We start from the raw sequence: 6,139 nt of genomic DNA on the forward strand, positions 1-6,139 counted from the left end.
CTCCCCAACCCTAGCCATTCTCCACAAATATAGACCTTGGCCCCAGTACCCCACAACTGGGAAGAGACTGTTACCATTTAATCACAGCTGCTGGGTTCTGCATCCCTGGGAAGATTCACACTTGCACAGTGAGGACCCACAATGAACACACTCATTAGCATGCTGTGTATTATTCTGCTGCTTTCAAACTATATTTTGTTAAAATGCCAAAAGTAACTAACTGAGCCAGAAGCCTGAAAAGCAAGCAGGGAGTGGAGGAGGCTCCCTTGTCTTGCCCGTGGGGCTGAGGAGGGATGTGGTGTCTGTTAGAGGAAGTCATTCATCAGATCCCCCTGCCCCAAAGCATCCCGCTGAGTTGGCTGCCAGTGTGGTCTGTGGAACCTTCTAGAATGAATGAAAAACCAGTCTATCTTTGTGCTTAAGGCGTGTTTCCAATTATCTGTGCTGACAGAGCAGAGTGCACCTGCTTCCTTGGAAGGATAGTTTCCAGAGGGAGCATCAGTGTACACTCAGGTGGGCTCCAGGGAGAGCGGTGGGGCTGCAGTGGGCGCAGAGCTTCCCTCTGGGCTGAGAACAACTGTGCTGTCCCAACTCCCTGTTTATGAATGGCCCAAATGGTAAAAATGTTATACTGTGTATATTTTACCACAATCAAAAGAGACCCAGGGATACATTTTTTAAAACTCAAGCCACAAAAACAGTGATAATACTCTGATAGGAGGGAAAAAAAATCAGCATCAATTGTGGTACGGGAGGGAGTACATTTTTTATATTTAAAGTCACACAATAAAGAAATCAAGCCAGAATGGGGCTGTTTTAAGGAGAAATGGTTTCCACTCTCTTTGGAGGCTGTATTTTTCCAATTATATATCCTGCAGTAAATGTTTATATATCTGCGGTAATCAGAAAAACACGTAAGGAGACACAGGCTGTAGACCCAGCTTCCTGCCGGTGGACTATATATTTTAAAGTTGTCCTAATGGCAAATGTCATGCTCTATTGTATTTTAACACACACACACACACACACACACACCTGTCTTTTCATTTATTTATTTAGTGAGTGTATGTGAATGAGTGTGTGTGAATGTGTGTGAATGAATATGTGTGTGAATAAATGTGTGTGGGTGTGTTAATAAGTGTGTGTATGACTCAATGAATGTGTGTGAATAAGTGTGTATTAAGTGTGTGCATGAATGAGTGAATGAATGTATGTAAATGAGTGTGTGTGAATGTGTGTGTCTCTGTGTGTAAGTGCATATGTGAATGAATGTGTGTGAATGAGTGTCTGTGAATAAGTGTTGCATGAATGAATGTGTATGAATAAATGAGTTGTGTGAATAAGCGCGCACGTGTGTGAATAAGTGTTCGAATGGGTGTGTGTGAATAACCATGTCTGTGTGTGAATACATACGTGAATGAGTATGCGTGTAAGTGTGTGAATGCGTGTGTGTGTGTGTGTGTGTGTGTGTGTGTGAATGAAGGGGGCATGTTCATATTCGCTGAGGTCACAGATGCTCCCCACCAATACTCAGTTTTATTTGAGAGTTGAGGGTCTAAACTCATGCCCACACACTTACTCAGCAGACACTTGACTAAACCAGTTCCCAAACCCAGCCCCCCAGCCCCAGCTCCCCAGCTCCCCAGCTCCCCAGCTTCCCAGATCGCCACTCTACATGTCCTCTTAAAGGGGGGGGTGGGGCTACTAATTCAGGGCACCCGAACTGCCTGGATTCTCCCCGAGGCTAATTTGCCCCAGCAATCCTTCACCCCCACCCCCAGCTGCGTCTGGGAATGGGACGGGGTTGAGTAAGTGGAAGCCAGACACGGAAAGAATCAGAGCCATTTAAAGCTTTTGGGTCCAATCCAGGCAGGAAAACCTTCTCTCCAGGAGGGTCGGGTTTGATTTGGCACCCTAGGATTTGATTTAGTTACAGAAGGTCCTCGTTTTGTTTTGTTTTTGCAAGAATTCACTCCATTTATTGAGATTCAAATTGAGGCCAGGTTAAAGCCGACCCTCCTCTGATCTAGCAGGTAGCCCGCTGCGCGCGATCGAATCAAGGTGATTGTAGGAATAAATAGCAATCTGCAGACGGGTAAACTGTGCTCCTGAACTGAGCAAGGCCGCATCCCTTTGACACTCATTACAAATAAAGACACATCACACGTGGGTGGCGTTCGCCACCTTCTAACATGCTTTCACAGTTTTGTTGATTGTGTACGAGGTTTCTCTGTCGAGGTAGGTAACTCCAGAGCCCCTCCAAGAGCTGCTGGGGCGAGAAGAGGGAGAAGGCGAGGCCACGGCAGCGCCGCCCGTGTGGGCGGGGCTAAGTGGGCGGGGCGGGGGATGAGGCGGGGCGGAGGTGGCCATGGTGCTTTTCCAAAGTCAGGCAGATAGAGAAAGATGACTCAGGTTGGTCATAAGTGACTCTGTTAAAGGGAGCTTATCAAGCTGCCTCGGAGCCCTCTCCCCCAAGGCTGAGGTAAAAAACTGACACGCCCACCTGTAGTTGCCTGGAACGTCTTGGAGACGCTAAAAGTCTGGGCAGGGCCAAGGCTGCCCTTGGTGGGGAGAGCAGTTTTCAGTATCCTGGAGGATCTTGGCAGGCAGTGGAGCCTGCCTGCTTTCTCGACCTTGAGTGCCAATAGGGTGTTAAGCAGCGGGGTGGTGGTGGTGGTGGCAGCGGTGGCACACAGTACCTCTCACAGACAGGAAGGCAAGCCTGTGGCCAGGGAAACTGGTTGGTGTGCTGCACTGGGCAACATTTCAGGCCTCAGAGCTAGGGTCCATGAAAGGCCATGGTGGGCGCCAAAAACAAGGTCAAATAGTACCAGTTATTTTCTGTGGTCACCTTGGGGACTAGCCACTCTGCAGACAGAAGCCATGCTGTGTGGGGGGCACGGGGTGCTGTGCTCCACAAGAGATGCCACACTTCAAGGCCTCAAAGGGTGACATTGACGGCACCCCCTATTGCAGCTGATCCTTCTCTATTGATGCTGGGGAATAGCTCCACACCCCCCTGCCTAGTCTTCGTTTCATGGCTTTGCAGCCTTGAGCTGGCGGCTTCAGTTTTCTGTGTTTCAGTTTCCTAAGTTGTAGGACACCACAGTGTCTAATCTGCAGAGTCGTTTTGAGGATTAAACAAAAAGATATAGCTCAGTCGTGTTTGCTCAGGGTTTCAAGGTCCTGAGTTTGATCCCCAACACTGGACAAAGAGGATAAATTTCAGATCCCCAACACTGGACAAAGAGGATAAATTTCAGATAAAGTGCCTAAGGGATGTTAATGACTGCTGTTTAGGGAACTGAATTTGTGAGTGTGTGTGTGTATGTGTGTAAGTGTGTGTGAGAGAGACCATGTGTATGAGTATGTGTGTGACTGTGTGTATGTTCGTGTGTGTGTGAGTGAGAGACTGTGTGTGACTACATGTGAGACTGTGTATGTGTTTGTGAGTGACTGTGTGTATGAATGTGTGTGTGACTGTGTGTGTGAGAGACTGTGCATGTGATTATGTGTGTGATTGTGTGACTGTGTATGTGTGTGTGAGACTGTGTGTGACTCTGTGTATGATTGTGTGTGACGGTGTGTGTGTGACTGTGTGAGTGTGGGTATGAGTGTATGTGTTTGTGTGTGTGTGTTGAATGCCTAATGTCAATTTTGTCTAATTCCTCAGGTGCTGTTCATCTTCCTGGTTTTGGGAGCCTTATTGGCTGGCCAGCAAAGCTTTGAATCTCTGTCTCCTCAGTGTTGGGATTCCCTGGGAATGACATCACTCCTGGCTTTTGCATATGGGTTCTAGGGATCTGAACTTGTGACCGCATGTTTGCACAGCAGGCACTTTACCTTCTGAGCCGCCTCTCCTTTTACTGTTCTCTAGATCCTTCTAAGGCCCTCCTCTGACTGGGCTCAGAGCCTCACCCTGTATTCCTGGGTCCTGGAGAAGCCCCTGTCCTTCTGGAACGACAGAGAGATGAGCAGGTCCTCAGATGGAAACCCCAGCTCTAGTTCTGGATAGAGCCGAGCCTGGCCACGGGGCTGAATGGTGAAGGACCCGAGCTTGATGTCAGACAGACAGACAGAGGGGGCATCCTAGCTCCTCCCCCTTATCAAGGTGTGCTCTGGAGAGGGAAGCTGCTTCACTATCTCCAACTCTAGCTTTCTCAGCCAAAGTGGTGGCCTTAGCTCAGACTTCATAGGCTTGTTGTGTATTGCCAACCCACGCCCACGTCGGTGCCTTAGAACCAGGGCCACCTGCTTCTCCTGTGCATCTCGGGATGGGCGGCTTGTGTTGGGTTCAACCCTTGGTTCTTCTGGCGGACTCAGTTTCAGCATCTGTGGTCAGGGCATGTGGGAGATCTCACTCCCAGGTTAGATCACTGCCAGGCTGCTGGCTGCGGTGATTGTACCATGTGCCTGTTTAGTGGCTAGCCTAGGTTCTTCTCCACTGTGGCAGCCTCCGGGCCTTCTCTGAGCTAAAGTGAGCAAACTCTATTCTCAAAAGTAATTTCTGGGGCTGGGGAGATGCTGAGCAAAATGCTTGCAGCAGAAGCGTGAGAACTTGGCTCAGATGCCTAGCACCCACATTTAAGGAGGTGGGTCTGGGTGACAGAGTATGTACCCGTGGTCTCGGTGTGGGGAGACAGAAACAGGCAGCTGCCTGAAGGTCACTGGCCAGGCGGTGTAGCTGAACTGATGAGCTCCAGGTTCAGAAAGATAAAGTGGAAAGTGATCCGAGGAAGGCCTGACCTCTGACCTCTACATGTATGAACACATATGTGCATATGCAACTCACATGAAAACAGGCATAGACTCATATGAACACATATATAAAACACAGACACACACAATGACAGACTCATATGTGATTGACTACATATGTGAACATATATGCGAATATGCAACTCACATGAACACAGGCACAGATTCATATGAATATATACATAAAAACACAGACACACACACACAGAAACACACACAGACACATACAAAGAGACACACAGAGGCACACAGAGACACACACAACACACACACACACACACACACACACACGATCAGTTTCCAAGCCTCTGCTATGACAAGTATATTAGTCACATAGAGAGATCAAAAGCAAGTCATGTGACCAGATTCTAGGGCTGAAAGCATTGATGGGCAAAAGAGTGGGGAATTGCCCACTTACCACACTTTTTCTCAGAAGCCAGATGCCACGGCATCTGCCTGTGGTTCCAGCTTCTGTGGAGGCTATGGCAGGTGGATCCCTTGAGCTCAGGAGTTCAGGGCTAACCTGACCAAACTATAGCAAGACTCCACGATGAAGTTCGGTACAGCTCATGGATTGGGGAACTGGTGGGCTTCTAGAAAGGATCATTCCCTGAGGACTCCACATTAACCAGTGGACTCTATCCTATTCAGGGATTCGTTGATGGAACCATAATTTGGTGATGCTTTGGGAGATCATGCCAAAGAAGGAGGCAAGGCCTTGTTGAGGGAAATAGGCTACCAGAGGGATGGGTTTGCCTGGCCACTTTGCTCTTGCTGCTTCTTACCACCTTCACCTGAGCCGATTTGTTCTACCGCATAGCCCCGGGCTGGAAGCTCTGCCTTGACACAAATTCAGACACAGTGAACCGGGGGTCCATGGATGGTTCATCTGAAACCGTGAACCAAATTAACCCTCTGCTTCTGTAAGCTGTCCCCTGCATCTGTCACACAGAGGCACCTGATGCCCAAGTCTCTTAAAAACAAAATAAAACAAACCTGTTTAAAAGATACAGTGAGCTTAGACTTGGCGTTGGTGGCTTTTGGTGGCTTGGGTGGCTTGGGTGGCTTTGGTGGCTTCCGTGGCTTTGGTGGCTTGGGGGCTTGGGTGGCTTGGGTGGCACATGTCTGGAATCCTAGCAGCAGTAATGCCCACAAGTTTAAGGTTAGCGTGGTCTATGTGAAGAGTTCCAGGCCAGCCAGGGCTTGAGAGATGGCTTAGTAGTTAAAAGCACTGGCTGCTCTTTCAAAGGACCCTGGTTCATTTCCCAGCAACCACATAGTGGCTCACAACTGTCTGTAGCTTCAGTTCTAGGGGATCTGACATCCTGTTCTTGTCTGTATGCACACATCGGAGGCATACAGACATATATTCAGGCACACA

The sequence above is a fragment of the Mastomys coucha genome, unplaced genomic scaffold, assembly GCF_008632895.1.
Source record: "Mastomys coucha isolate ucsf_1 unplaced genomic scaffold, UCSF_Mcou_1 pScaffold18, whole genome shotgun sequence".
Lineage (NCBI taxonomy): Eukaryota > Metazoa > Chordata > Mammalia > Rodentia > Muridae > Mastomys > Mastomys coucha.